At 42.1% G+C, this 15,032-nt stretch overlaps 1 pseudogene; it reads left to right on the top strand.

Annotated features, from left to right (window-relative positions):
* Nucleotides 1-7,379: 7,379 nt before the first annotated feature.
* On the top strand, nucleotides 7,380-11,606 carry LOC138080388 (GTPase IMAP family member 4-like; annotated as a pseudogene).
* Nucleotides 11,607-15,032: the final 3,426 nt, after the last annotated feature.

The raw sequence follows: 15,032 nt of genomic DNA, 5'->3' as shown, positions 1-15,032 counted from the left end.
TTAAAAGACGCTTACTCCTTGGAAGAAAAGTTATGACCAACCTAGGTAGTATATTGAAAAGCAGAGATATTACTTTGCCAAAAATGGTCTGTCTAGTTAAGGCTATGGTTTTTCCAGTGTTCATGTATGCATGTGAGAGTTGGACTGTGAAGAAAGCTGAGCAACAAAGAACTGATGCTTTTGAACTGTGGTGTTAGAGAAGACTCTTGCGAGTCCCTTGGACTGCAAGGAGATCCAAACAGTCCATTCTGAAGGAGATTAGCCCTGGGATTTCTTTGGAAGGAATGATGCTAAAGCTGAAGCTCCAGTACTTTGGCCACCCCATGCAAAGAGTTGACTCATTGGAAAAGACTCTGATGCTGGGAGGGATAGGGGGCAGGAGGAGAAGGGGATGACAGAGAATGAGATGGCTGGATGGCATCACGGACTCGATGGACGTGAGTCTGAGTGAACTCCGGGAGTTGATGATGGACAGGGAGGCCTGGCATGCTGCATTCATGGGGTCACAAAGAGTCGGACAGGACTGAGTGACTGAACTGAACTGAACTGACAGTCTATTTACTATAATTGCACCAAAGTGATTCAGTTATATAGATAGACAGATCGATAGATATTCTGATCCTTTTCCATTATAGGTTATTATAATTTTTTAGTTATAGCCCCTTTTATTATACAGTAAATCCTTGTTGCTTATGTATTTTATATACAGTGGTTCAGTTCAGTTCACTCACTCAGTCATGTCCAACTCTTTGAGACGCCATGAATCGCAGCATGCCAGGCCTCCCTGTTCATCACCAACTCCCGGAGTTCATTCAAACACCTGTCCATTGAGACGGTGATGCCATCCAGCCATCTCTTTCTCTGTCATCCCCTTCTCCTCCTGCCCCCAATCCCTCCCAGCATCAGAGTCTTTTCCAATGAGTCAGCTCTTCGCATGAGATGGCCAAAGTACTGGAGTTTCAGCTTTAGCATCATTCCATCCAAGGAAAACCCAGGACTGGTCTCCTTTAGGATGGACTGTTTGGATCTCCTTGCAGTCCAAGGTACTCTCAAGAGTCTTCTCCAACACCACACTTCAAAAGCATCAATTCTTCAGCACTCAGCTTTCTTCACAGTCCAACTCTCACATCCATATATGACTACTGGAAAAACCATAGCCTTGACTAGACGGACCTTTGTTGGCAAAGTAATGTCTCTGCTTTTGAATATGCTATCAAGGTTGGTCATAACTTTCCTTCCAAGGAGTAAGCATCTTTTAATTTCATGACTGCAGTCACCATCTGCAGTGATTTGGGAGCCCCCAAAATAAAGTCTGACACTGTTTCCACTGTTTCCCCATCTATTTCTCATGAAGTGATGGGACCGGATGCCATGATCTTAAGTTTTCTGAATGCTGAGCTTTAAGCCAACTTTTTCACTCTCCTCTTTCAATTTCATCAAGAAGCTTTTTAGTTCCTCTTCCCTTTCTGCCATAAGGGTGGTGTCATCTGCATATCTGAGGTTATTGATATTTCTCCCAGCAATTTTGATTGCAGCTTGTGTTTCTTCCAGCCCAGTGTTTCTCATGATGTACTCTGCCTAGAAGTTAAATAAGCAGGGTGACAATATACAGCCTTGACGTACTCCTTTTCCTATTTGGAACCAGTCTGTTGTTCCACAACAGTTCTTACTGTTGCTTCCTGACCTGTATATAGGTTTCTCAAGAGGCAGCTCAGGTGGTCTGGTATACCCAACTCTTTCAGAATTTCCCACAGTTTATTGTGATCCACACAGTCAAAGTATGTATCCATAAATCTGATAGTCCTAATTTATCCCTTTTCTATGACTCTCCTATTTGGTAATAATGTTTGTTTTCTGTGTCAGTGAGTCTGTTCCTGTTTTGTAGATAAGGTCGTTTATTTTATTAGATTTCACATATAAACTGTACCATATAATATTTTTTTTCCTGTCTAACTTACTTCACCTAATATGAAAGCATCTCATTTTATCCATGTTGCTGCAAATGGCAATATTTCATTCTCTTTTATGGCTGAGTAATATCCCATTGTATATACAAACCACCATTCTTTACACATTCATCTGTAGATGGACAATTTGGTTGTTTCCATGTCTGGGCTATTGTAAATAGTGCTACTCTGAACATAAGGCTGCAAGTATCTTTTCAAATTAGAGTTTTATCTGGATAACATGCCCAGGAGTTGGATTGCTGAATCATATGGCAACTCTATTTCTAGTTTCTTGAGGGTCTTTCATACTGTTGTTCATGAAGGCTTTACCAATTTATGTTTCCACCAACAGTGGAGAAGGGTCCCCTTTTCTCCACACTCTCTCCAACATTGATTATTTGTAAACTTTTTGATAATGGCAATTCTGACAGCTGTGAGGTGATACATCAATGTAGTTTTAATTGCATTTCTTGAGTAGTTAGTGATGCTGAGCATCTTTTCATGTGCTTATCAACCATCTGTATAGATATTATTTGTATAAAAGGTAAATTGCCCCTCTTTTATATAAGCAGGAATAATTTTTCCCCTAGTTTGACATTTATGTTTTGTGTATGGTGGGCTTTACCCCCATAATATCTGTTTGGTTTTTATGTAATCAAATTTAGGAGTCTCTTTTCTTACTCTATTCCAAATATTATAAATATTTTACCTATAACTAGGTTACAAAGATTTACCCAAGTTTCTTCTATTATTTATATGGATTAACTCTTTATAGTTAAATTTCTAACCTACTTGGAATGTGGAAGGCATGAAGAAAATGGATGTAGTTTTATTTTTTCTATATGATTATCTCAATATTGCTTATTTAGTCCCTCTTTCTTCACATTGATGTGAGACACTACCTTAATGAATATAAATGTAGCATAATGTAAATGATTTGAATATAAATGAATATAGTGTGATCAATTTTGCCTATATGTGAATTTTCTGTTTTTGTTTCACTATCTCTCTATCCATGCACCAACATCATACTGCTCTAACTATAGAAACTTTTGTATTTTACTATCTGGTAAAGCTAATTTTGCCTCTTTTTTCTTTTTTCTTTTCTTTTTTGCTTCGTTGCAAGAGAAATTTATAATTATTGATAAACTGGATGTTATAAGGCATGAGACTCTTGGAACAAGTCCAGAGGGAACGGTTCATGTTCTTGAGAACAAGATATGATCCGTGGGTCAGAAAACCGACCCCAGACGGTTTCCCAACTGGCGTCTCAGAGTCACATGTTTTTCGTGTCTGGTGGAAAATCTATAGATAAGAATATTAGTCCTAGTTACTGATTTGTTATTGATTACTGTTTCCTAATTACTCCACGGTTAATGATCATCTTGTTCTTTGGCCCTGAAGGCCACATGAGTTACAGTTTAACTCCCCGCACATTCCTTCATTTATGGCTGAAAGTCTAATAAAGCTGGCTTGGGTTCAGTTTCGGCACCTTCACCTTGCAGCAGTCTTGGTCCCCTGATCCTCGCTTTTCTCTGAATGGGTAACAATGGGGCAAACTCCTTCTAAGCACAGTGACTACATGCAAGTGTTGAAAACTTAGTTACAAAGTTTGGGGGTTGAGATATCTCACACCTCTTTTAAAGAATTGTTTTCTGCCATTGAAAAATATTGCTAGTGGCTAGATCCAGATAAAGGGACTTTGAGGCATGAGGAATGGCAAGAAGTTACGTGTTGCCTGCGCCTTCCCTCCAAAGTGGCGAAGAGATTCCTATGCCTACGGCCAGTAGGGAATCTTATTAACACAGCTTTAGGACCCCTGCAATCCGAAACCTCGGATTCTGGGGGTTCTGGAGAACAAATTCAAGAACAGATGGAGGAAATGAATTTATATGAAAACAATAGGTGATGAGGAAGAGAAACAATCAATAAAAATGAAAAACAAGAGCCAAAAGGATGATGGAAGTCAAGAACAGATCTTTCTCACTCGACCAACTGCACCCTTGGTCGAGCCCCCTCCTTTCAATCCTGAAAGCCCTTGGGATGATGGAGTTGCTTTTAAACCACAGATACCTGTGCCTAATAAAACGACGCCTGTACAAAAGGGAGTTCTATGGTAGAGTTGCAGGGCATGAAGACCCTGTTTCTTCCTGTGACTGTAACTCAAATCCCACCAGATCCTCAATTCTCCCGAGGAGGAATGCACTATGATTATAATGCCATACCTTTTAAAACCATAGAGGGAGACGAAACATGCATGTACCCAATATGGAACTAACCCACCTTATAGCATGGGACTAGCTCAGGGACTTTCACAAGCTCAACGGTTAATTCCTTGTGATTGGGAAATGATAGCCAGAACCTGGTATCCACCTCAGAATTTTTACAGTTTAGGACCTGGTGGCAGGATGAGGCAAATCAACAAACTCACAGAAATGTGACAGCCAACCCGCCAGCTGATATAACACTTGATCAATTGACGGGTAGCGGGGCACATTTTGGCATTCAAGCTCAGTAACAATTTGATCATCAATTACTCACTCAAGTGAGAATGATATGTTTAAAAGCCTGGGAGAGAATAAATCCTCCCGGACAAGCCTCGATTTCATTTACCCAAATTAAACAATCAAATGGGGAAACTTATGTAGGTTTCTTTGCCTGGCTATGGCAAAATTTAAATAACACAGTTTCACGATCTGGGTTGAGAGGTTTGAGGATGCAAGTTCCTGCTTATGACAGTGCTACCTCACAGTGTAAAAAGGTGATTCGGCCTCTCAGAGCTCAGGGTGCTCCTCTAGAAGAATATCTTAAACTTTGCCAGGATAGTGGGTCAGAACCATATAAAATGCAACCTCTGGCTCAAGCATTGTCTAAAAGCTAGTAAAAAGACTTTTACCTTTCGGTGAGACGTCACCAATGTGGAAAACTAGGACACATTGAAATAGGCTGTAAAGGAAGAAGAAGGTAGTCAGCTGACAAATTATACTATTGGCTCTGATGCCGCTCCTATTTGTATTGGTCTTGGAAGTATACGTCTTAAAACAGGATATCAGAAATGGCCGTCAGTTGTCAAGGAATCAAATGAGGATAAGACTGCCCTCTATCTGTTAACTGGTCTTACGTTTTTAGAAAAAGAGGAACCTTCCAGCATGATGAAACCACCTGACCTTCCTGGTTGTGTTGCTGAATTTAGCCATGGTATTGAAAATTGGTTAAGATGGGAGTTATGTAAAGGATCAGAAGGTCACTTACTATTAAATGTTGCAGAAGGCCCCATTTTCAACTGGGGACCCCGAGGAACCCCTAAACTTATAGACTCTAAAGTGTGTTTCCCACAGGTATAGCATGACAAGGCAATTAGTACTTATGGTAGTCAACCCCTCGTATGGCATGGGGTGGGGGTAGCTCCTCTGTGCCTCGTTTAGATCATTATCCTGTTCATGATGACACACGGAAAATGCCCATGGCATTGAAAGAACCAATCGCTTGGAAGGGACGATATACTGACTATGTTTTAAGCGACCGAAAAGCTACCTTTAATTTTACAAAGAAACTCTACCCACACTATTCAGACTTGTGTAAGAATTCCTTTGGTTTTCATGATCGGAACAGCAAAATATGACCCCAATTTGGGATTAGCAACATGTATTCACTGTTCATTTTATACATAGGTAAATAATTCCATTCCTCTTGATGAAAGTTGGCAGAGTATTTACGTTCTTAAAACCAGAATGATTCCAGTTGAATGGGTTCCAGTTGATTCACAACAACCTTGGCAAGAAAGCCCTACATCATATGTTATTGAAGCAATACTGAAAAATCTTAAACGTGTTAAACGCTTTCGGGCGTTGTTCATTGCTGCCATCTTAGGCATGATCGCTATTGCCACTACAGCAGCTGTGGCCAGAATGGCTCTTCATAAATCTATACAAACAGTTCATTTTGTACAAGAATGGCATACAGATGCCGATGTCTTTGGACCACTCCAGAAAAAAACTGATGGAAAGGTGGCCTCCCAAGTGGCCGACCTTCAACAATCTGTTATTTTATGAGGAGATCCATTAGTCAGTTTACACAAACGGGTGAGACCAAGATGTGATTGGAACTGTACTTCCTTTTGTATAACGGCTTTCAGATATAAGGAGACACAATTCAATTGGGATAAAGTTAAATGACACCTATTGAACCCAGGTAATATTTCTGTAGATTTTCATGATCTACAACAAGATATACTGAAAGGTTTTAATAAACATCTTGATGTAATTTCTGGATCAGACTTTCTTGATACTGTTGCTGATCATCTTTCTTCTCTTAATCCCTTAAAACAGATCAAGACATTTGGGTACAGAATTGCTCTGGTTGTGGGAGTGCTATTAATTTTGCGTTTGTGCTTCTCTATAGTCTGGAGAAGAACGGTCAAGAGACAACGAAGCCAACAACAGCAACTAGCATTTCTCACCATTTCTCATCACGTGCAAAATCAGAAAGGGCACGATGTAGGAGCCAGGGAGAGTGAAAGAAAAGCAGGCCCTGAAAAGGGCCGCAAGAGAAATTTATAATTATTGATAAACTGGATGCTATAAGGCATGAGACTCTTGGAACAAGTCCAGAGGGAACGGTTCTTGTTCTTGAAAACAGGAGGGAGGTGGGCAGGTGTTCAAGTGGGAGTGAACATGGGGTACCTATGACTTATTCATGTTAATGTTTGATAGAAACCAATAGAATACTGTGAAGTAATTATCCTTGAAGTATAAATTTTATAAAAGCATCTGACTCTTGAGGAGAGGAATGATTGAATATGCAGTATCATTTGGGAGCCTACTACATTGCAATGAAATGATAGTGGTTTGGATTCACATGGAGATGGGGAGAAATGGATAATTTTTCATTTGGGAAACTAAAATCTATAGTATTTAGTAATGGACTGAGAACAAGTGAGGCAGAAGTGTTTTAGAGATGACCCCAAGATTCTCCATGAGCCATTTCATGATGTCGTTTACTGAAATGAGAAGCAGGCTGGGAATGGTTGTCAGGGTTTCATTTTGTCCAAATCAGTTTGAGATGCCCACAAAATAGCCAGTTGGAGAATTTGAGTGGGATAGAACAGGTTGGAACTCTGAGAATGGTCCAGGCTGCAGACTACATATAAATGGCATTCAAAGCAATAATTCACTGAATAGAGGCGGGAAGGGCACCCAGAACCAGTGCCAAGGAATCACTTGAAGCACTTACATCTGTGTAAAGAAAACTGACAGTCTGAAAATGAGACTGAGAGCAGAATTAAGAACTATTGAGAAAGAGAGGAGAGATCAGGTAGCAAGTTTATGAAGAAAGGGAAAGTGTTGTTTACAGGAGGACAATGTTTCCAGTTTATTCTGCATGTCCCCGTAATAACATAGTTCTGTCTCTTTATTCTCAGGAATCCAAACCACAATGGCTGCCCAGTACCACAGCAAACCCAGGACCAGCCACAGTGAGAGGCTGCTTGGGGAGGGCAGCCAGGCTTGGGGGGAGGCCTGGGACTCTCCTGCCCTGTCATCCAGCCAACCTGTACAAGAGCAAAACATCTTCAACCACATTTCTCAGTTTTCCTTCATTTGCTCTGCTCTCTCCTTCTCTCCAGCCTCTCTGCATCCTCCTTGTGATACAGTTTAACAGCTAGCAGGAGGAGAGTTCCAATATCCTGACTGCTCCCAGGCTTGATGAGGTTTCTTCTTTGCTACTTCCTAACATGTGGTTCAGAGAAGACAATGGCAACCCACTCCAGTACTCTTGCCTGGAAAATCCCATGGACGGAGGAGCCTGGTAGGCTGCAGCCCATGGGGTCGCGAAGAGTCAGACACGACTAAGCAACTTCACGTTCACTTCTCATTTTCATGCATTGGAGAAGGAAATGGCAACCCACTCCAGTGTTCTTGCCTGGAGAATCTCAGGGACGGTGAAGCCTGGTGGGCTGCCATCTATAGGGTCGCACAGAGTCAGCCACAACTGAAGCAACTTAGCAGCAGCAGCAGCAACAACATGTGGGCACACCGGATCAGGGGTTGTGGCCTCCCAGGTGGTTTCTCTGCCTGTCTTTTCAGCCCGAGAGGACTGGAAAGGAGGAACATGGGGGTGATCAATGCCTCATTCAGGCCCCTAATTTCCCTGCTCCCAGTGCCGTCACTCTAAGCAATACACTCAACAGATTGATCACTCCGTTTCCCATATAACCCTCCCTCTACCCCTTTATCCTAGGAATAGATTCTATCATTTGAGCTTTTGCTGGTTTAGCAAAACACCCCACAATTTAGGAACCTAAAACAGCAACCATTTAGGTGGCTCTTAATTTTGAGGGTCACTCACTTGGGCCGTGCTTGGGTCTGGACCAACCTGGCTAATCTCAGCCAGACTGACTCATGTGTGGGTGCTCGGCTGGTGGTTCAGGATGCAACACAATAATCTTGGATAGCCTCACAGACGTGTCTAGTGGTCAGCAAGCTCTGGGTCGACCAGGCAGACAGAGATAAGAGGGCCTTGTGTCCCTCAAGTAGGCTAGTCCAGGGCAGGTGTAGGGTTCCAAAAATCAGAAAGAGAAGGCAAAGCACAATGTGTCAGTCCTTTTGGATTCTCTGCTTAACCAAGTTTTCATGACCCTATGATCCAAAGCAAGTCACATGGCCCAGTCAGACTGAAGGGTTGGAGAAACAGACCCAGCATCTTGATGAGAGGAGCTGAGAATCCACCTTCCCAAGAGACACGAGTGCAGAGATGGACTCCTTCACGTCTATGGCTGCCATCTTCAGAGGTTGCCATCCATTCGTTATCAGCATTGGCCAATAGTTGCAGTGTTGGCACTGGCCTTGGTGCCTTTTTACTGCTGGGCCATGAATTTCCTACAGCCTGTCTCTAAAGCCAACCAATGCCCTGGGATCTCCTTAGGTTGGAGCTTCTATTGTGAGGCCAACTATTAAGAATACTCTGAATTCTTATGTATATTTTTTCTTAGATAAATCTTAGCCATCCCATATCCAGTATTTGTAGCACTGGGAAATTTATTTCTTTTATCCTGGGATTCTAGTTCTCAAATGAGGAAAACTCTGCCTCAGGGATTCAGGGATCAGCAAACACTTCACCAGAAAGTGTGTGGGAGATGGAGGATAACTACAGATTTTATGGAAATCATAGGAGGGGTTTCTGCAAGTTCGAGGTTCTGTTCGATTGACATTTTTTTAAAGATTAGCCCACCTCACAGAATAGACTGAAAGGGACAAAGTGGAAGTGGAGACACCTGTTAGGAGACTGTTGAGGCAGGGGTGGTGATGGAATCTGGACTGGAATGATGATCTTCAAAACAGAGACAGGTGAACAGATTTGGAACCAAGAGAATATGCTGATGGGTTGGGTCTGGAAAGTGGGGAAAGAGGGGAGTCAAGGGCGACTCCTAGCTTTCTAGTCTGAGGACCTGGGTGAATGGTGATGGCTCTGAAAATAACCTGGAGTTGGTAACAGTGTCTATGATGTTGTACGTGGGATAATGTAGGCATTGTTTCAAAGCAGAAATGGGTAGATATAACATAGGATTCCTCATGCAGGAATCAGACCCTTAAGCTCAAGGGTCACCCAGCAAGGTCTGCCTTCTCAGAAAACAGGCTTACACTTGTGATTGTCAATTGCCTTCCCTCTGGTCCTGGGTCTATGCTTGACAAATCCAGAGGACTTTGACTTTATAGACACATTACAGAGATATGCAGAGACTTGTGGACTACCAGCACAGAAAGAGCTGGTAGATGATTTGATGTTTAAATTCAGGTTTCAATTGCTGTGCTCTACTGCTCTAATATTAACTTTCAGCTTTCCTAGGAAGTTGAATATGCATAGTCAATTTTGTGTTACCTCCTATCTTATGAAGAACAGCTACTGGTAGCAACCTAGCGTCCTCTTCTGAATCACATTGTTTCCTCCTCTATGAGCTGTTTGCTTCCACAAGGTCAGAGTAAAAAGCTGAAAGGGATCCTGAAAAATATCTGTTGTTATTGTTGTTCAGTTGCTAAGTCATGCCCATGGAGTGCAGCTTGCCAGGTTCCTCTGTCCTCCACTCTCTCCTGGAGTTTGTGCAAATTCATGCCCATTGAAGAATTGATGCTTTTGACCTGTGGTGTTGGAGAAGACTCTTGAGAGTCCCTTGGACTGCAAGGAGATCCAACCAGTCCATTCTGAAGATCAGCCCTGGGATTTCTTTGGAAGGAATGATGCTAAACCTGAAACTCCAGTACTTTGGCCAACTCATGTGAAGAGTTGACTCATTGGAAAAGACTCATGCTGGGAGGGATTGGGGGCAGGAGGAGAAGGGGACGACAGAGGATGAGATGGCTGGATGGCATCACTGACTCAATGGATGTGAGTCTGAATGAACTCCAGGAGTTGGTGATGGACAGGGAAGCCTGACATGCTGCGATTCATGGCGTCACAAAGAGTCGGACATGACTGAGCAACTGAACTGAACTGAACTGATGTTGTGATTCTGTCTAGCCATTTTATCCTCTGCCACCCCCTTCTTTTGCCTTCAACCTTTCCCAGCATCAGAATCTTCTCCAGTGAGTCTGCTCTTTGCATCAAGGTGGCCAAAGTATTGGAGCTTCAGCCTCAGCATCAGTCCTTCCAATGAATACTCAGGGTTGAATACTTATTCAGTGGGTGGGAGCATTGCAGGGAAGACAGCTGAAGTTCATTCTAACACCGGGTCTTCTGTTTCCTGATGTTCCAGGGCTTGCAAACCCCGGAGATTCCCAGCTGAGACTTGTCTTAGTGGGTAAGACTGGGGCAGGAAAAAGCGCAACAGGAAACAGCTTCCTCAGAGAGAAAGTGTTTCTGTCTAGCTTTTCGGCTGTATCCATCACCAAGCACTGTAACAAAGGAAGCAGCACTTGGAAGGGGAGAGATGTTGTCATCGTGGACTCACCTGGCCTCTTTGACATGAAGGTCTCAGATGCTGAGACTCGCAAGGAGATTACCCGCTGCATGGTGCTGACCTCCCCGGGGCTTCACGCTCTGCTCCTGGTCATCCCACTCGTCCGTTACATGCCCAAAGACCAGAAAGCCACAGAGAAGATCCTGACAATGTTTGGAGAGAGAGCTAAGGAACACATGATTGCCTTATTCAAAGATGACTTAGCCGGCATGGATTTCCATGATTACTTAAAGCATGCTGCTACAACCATCCGAGAGCTGATTCGTGAGTTCAGAGATTGCTACTGTGTTGTCAACAACAAGGCCACAGGAGCTGAGCAGGAAAACCAGAGGGAGCAGCTGCTGGCCCTGGCCCAGGATGTGGTGAACAAGTGCAAGGGGAGATACTACACAAATAGCCAGTATCAGAAGACCGAGGAGGAGATTCAGGAACAAACCCAAGCGTTACAAGAAAATTACAGAGAAGAGCTCGAAAGAGCAAAAGCTCAAATAAAACAGGAGTTCAGAGAGGAAATCAGAAAGCTGAAGGATAAACTAGAATAGCAAGAGCAGAAGGCGGAAATGGAAAGGCGATTGGCAGAAATGGAGGCTCACCGGGTTTCAAGGCAGCAAACAGCCAGGGATGATGTTTTGAGTCAGAATAAGATACTTGAAATCATCTTCATCTTGTTAGAGTCTGCTTCCTTTGTCTTCTCTCTGTTTAAGGATTAAACGTCATGAGAATCTGTCTATATTCCCTGCATATTTTGGGGTGGTCCTGCCCCATGTAACTCAGAGCATTCTCCTTTTTCTCTGAGACTCTCAGGGCTAAGGAGAGTAAGTTCACTATTGATAATTGGTATATGTTTGATTGATTTAACAGGGAAGGGATAAATTCTCAACTTGTGAAACTCGAAAGCAGAAAGTATTAGGGAGCAGAAAGATGCTCCCTAATTTGTGAATTCTTTCTCAGAGACACCAAGACAGGGAATGCAGGAGACCAAAGAAGATGACCCCGAGCTTTCTCTCTTTATCCCTAGAAAAGATTTCCCCTCTAGATTCTTTCTAGATTGGTGGGTGATCTTCCCCTACAGGTTTTTCTCACTTATTTTGTCTGTAGATGGCTCTGATCATCTTACCCTTATAGTTTATTAGAAAGATCAATTCTTTCCATTAGTTAAGCTTACAGGAGATACTGATAGAAATCTTTCTAGATGAATGGAAATTTGTTCACTTATAATTTTACTGAAGGCCTCAAATTGTTTCTTATCAACTGACCATTACGAACAAAGAGTTCTGTGACAAATAGATCTTTCAGAACTCAACTACCTGAAATGCCAAAAGGCACAAAAGATATTCAACAGATAAGAGAATAATGCTTGGTGAATTCAGATGTATCTGTAGGAAATCTTTGACCAGTAACAACGTTTGCTGAATAACCAGTTCTCTCTCTCCTTTTCCTGTGAAACTAACAGCTGCCCCATGCAGATGAATTGTTTGTTTATTGTTATTTTAATAAAACTTTTCTGTTTTCTCATATTTGTGCAAATTGGAATCTGTTATCCCCCGCCCCCCCCCCGCCCCCCCAGCTTGGAAAGCACCACTACTCCTTCTAAGAACACAGGGATGAATTTCAGTTTTTTGAAAAAGTTCAAGATGATTTTGGCGTAGACTTGGTCCACCGTCTATACATCTCCCATCCCCTTTTTCCCCCGGAAGGTTTGAGCCACATTCTCAACCCCTCTGTCAGTCAAAGTCTACATTCTTTTTTGATTCATCATTATGTACTGGTAGAAATTATGTGTAACTGAGGTTTCTGAGACCTTTGTGGCTTTCCTGCTGCAAAAATTCTTTAAAATCTATGGATGAAAATAGAGACATCCCTGTCCATTTTCTCCTCTTTTAATGGGTCCTCTTCACCTAGTAATGTGTAGGCTTTCCCCAAGCACATTCCCATGTTCTTCCAACATGGTCTGGAGGTCACATGTGACCTATGCCAACTCTCCTTGCTTGGTCATCTTAAAATCATCTTCTCCAGGCCCTAACCCATTCTGTCCGAAAGAGGATATATGTTTTGCTCTGATTTTCCCCCAAAACACAGGACTGTACCTTTAACACAGCTGCTATCTATTTATAGCTGACTCACGTGGTTCAGATGGTAAAGCGTCTGCCTGCAATGCGGGAGACCCGGGTTTGATTCCTGGGTCAGGAAGATCCCCTGGAGAAGGAAATGACAATCCACTCCAGCACTCTTGCCTGAGAAATCCCATGGACGGAGAAGCCTGATAGGCTACAGTCCATGGGGTCGCAAAAAAGTGAAAGTGAATTCGTCCAGTCGTGTCCAACTCTTTGCGACCCCATGGACTGTAGCCTACCACACTCCTCTGTCTGTGGGATTTTCCAGGCAAGAGTACTGGAATGGGATGCCATTTCCTTCCCCAGAGGATCTTCTTGACCCAGGGATCGAACCCAGGACTCCCACATTGTAGGCAGACACTTTACCATCTGAGCCACCAGGGAAGTTAGCAAAGGCTCAAGAATATGAGAAGCACCTGGCAAAGAAGCACAGGACTCCAGCAGAGGTGATCACTCTGAGCAGACAGATTCGGTTTCACTCTGCAGAATGTGGGAGAACTTGGTCTCTATGGTTTTCATCATCAGCGTCTCAGTCAAAATTCTTAGGTATGAATTTAACATGCTATTGTATTACAATTTATTGTATTACAATAGATACAATACTGCATTATTAATAATATAATATTATAATGTAAATTATAATAATTGTAAATTAATTATATAATATTGTATTTATTGTGTTACAACTTGTGTTGCATTGTATTACAACACAAGCAAATATTCAACCAAAGAACCACATATACCCTTCAAAGAAAATTAAATTCATGCTTGAGATGAAAAAAGAAAAAGAAACAAGCTAGCTGCAGTGGTAATTTTCAGTATAAATACATTCAATTATTCTTATTCTTGCATCCTAGGTTAATGCTGTAGATGAGACAAAGAAAATCATTCTGCTATTTATTTCCCATCTCATTACTTTAATCATTTCATGAAAATAATCTAAACATGGGTACATGAATACTTGGTTTGTTATAAGAATGTGCAGTTTAAAAGTCCCTGAGACACATCCAAGAATGGATTGGCATGTATTCAATGTAATTATTCACCATACTTTGGCACTGGCTCTCTTTGGGACTGGAATGAAAACTGACCTTTCCCAATCCTGTGGCGATTGCTGAGTTTTCCAGATTTGCTGGCCCACTGAGTGCAGCACTTTAACACCATCATCTTTCAGGATTTTAAAGAGTTCAGCTGGAATTCCATCCCCTTCACTAGCTTTACTAATTACCAGGGACTTGGCTCCCTTCCCTGATACTTAAAGAATGTGACTTTTAAAAAAGATATGCATGATATATATATAGACATATATAATATATATATAATAATATTTACAGTTTTCCATGCTGGGTTTACAAAAAGCAGAGAAACCAGATATCAAATGGCCAACCTCCGTTGGATCATAGAGAAAGCAAGGGAATTCAAGAAAAACATCTAATTCTGCTTCATTGACTATGGTGAAGCCTTTGACTGTGTGGATCATAACAAACTGTGATCTTCAAGAGATGGGAATATCAGATGTCCTCACCTGTCTCCTGAGAAATCTGTTTGTGGGTCAAGAAGCAGCAGTTAGAACCTTGCATGGAATAATAGACTGGTTCAAAATTGGAAAAGGAGTACAACAAGGCTGTATATTGTCACCTTGTTTACTTAACTTATATGCAGAGTATATCATGAGAAATACCAGGCTGGATGAAGCTGGAATCAAGACTGCCAGGAAAATATCAATCACCTCAGGTACGCAGATGATGCCACCCTTTTGCCAGAAATCAAAGCAGAACTAAAGAGCCTCTTGATGAGGGTAAAAGAGGAGAGTGAAAAAGCTGGCTTAAAATTCAACATTCAAAAACAAAGGTCATGGCATGTGGTTCCATCACTTCATTGCAAGCAGAAAGGGAAAAAGTAGAAACAGTGACAGATTTTCTTTTCTTGGGCTCCAAAATTACTGTGGATGATCACTGCAGCCATGAAATTAGAAGATGCTTGCTCCATGGAAGGAAAGGTATGACAAATCTAGACAGTGTA

The sequence above is a fragment of the Capricornis sumatraensis genome, chromosome 5 (genome assembly GCF_032405125.1).
Source record: "Capricornis sumatraensis isolate serow.1 chromosome 5, serow.2, whole genome shotgun sequence".
In the NCBI taxonomy this organism is placed as follows: domain Eukaryota; kingdom Metazoa; phylum Chordata; class Mammalia; order Artiodactyla; family Bovidae; genus Capricornis; species Capricornis sumatraensis.
The sequence above is the reverse complement of the archived record's forward strand: the minus strand, read 5'-3'. Positions and strand labels throughout refer to the sequence as shown.